This window comes from Octopus bimaculoides, chromosome 8 (genome assembly GCF_001194135.2).
Source record: "Octopus bimaculoides isolate UCB-OBI-ISO-001 chromosome 8, ASM119413v2, whole genome shotgun sequence".
Classification (NCBI taxonomy): Eukaryota; Metazoa; Mollusca; class Cephalopoda; order Octopoda; family Octopodidae; genus Octopus; species Octopus bimaculoides.
This window is the reverse complement of record NC_068988.1, coordinates 9,949,339-9,950,262: the sequence shown is the minus strand read 5'-3', so window position 1 is coordinate 9,950,262 and position 924 is coordinate 9,949,339. Positions and strand designations below refer to the sequence as shown.

The window sequence follows — 924 nt, the reverse complement described above, 5'->3', positions numbered from 1 at the left end:
TATATATATATATATATATATATATATATATATATATATATATATATATGTATGTATGTATACCTGTATTGTGTTAGTATGTAGGCACTTATGCATTCATGCATGTGTGCGTGTGAGTATATATAAACATATATATGTATGCATGTATATAAATATATAGAGAGAGAGGGAGAGAGAGGGAGAGAGACAGAGAGAGAGAATCGAACAGATAGAATGATAGCGGAGAGGGCGATGGAGATAGAAACATAGAGAGAGAGAAAGAAAGAAAGAGAGAGAGACAGACAGACAGACAGAGACAGACAGAGAGAGACAGAGAGAGAAACAGGTGGACGGACGGACGGACAGACTGATGGATGGATTGACAGAGAGAGAGAGATTGACAGAGAGCGGTGTGAGAGGTTGATTGATTTATAGATTGACAGATAGATGGATGGTGGATAATACGATTAGTACTATGTGCTAAGCAGTTTCTGTCTCCATTAGTATTTCCAAATTATCTAACGTAATAACTTCATCGTTCAAATTAATGGATGCGGATTTGCACGTTAGATTGGTGGAGTGACTTAATTATCGAAAGAGACTCGTGAATTTTTGACACAATACCACCTCTCAAGCAATGAAAAGAGATATTTCTATGCAATCTGGATTATTTCAATTATTGTTTTATAAACGATATCTTGCACGATTATTGTTCTTATTTTTCTTCAATTTATCAATAGTTTCTTAAAAGCATATTCTTATTTTATGCCTCCCCTTCGCAATAAATCTATCGATGTATCGCTTATATCAATTATGCGTTTATTGTTTCGTTTTATTACCGTTGTTTTGGAACACACTTCATATAATCTAAGCTAGTATGGATTTTCATCATAGATATACACATATGAATATATATATATATATATATATATATATATATATATA

The 924-nt window shown here is 32.6% G+C and overlaps 1 protein-coding gene across 1 annotated transcript in view; it reads left to right on the top strand.

Annotated features, from left to right (window-relative positions):
- The window catches only part of LOC128248505 (uncharacterized), a 15,139-nt gene that overhangs the window by 1,767 nt on the left and 12,448 nt on the right, over positions 1 to 924 (top strand). The gene's annotated exons all lie outside the window — the stretch shown is intronic.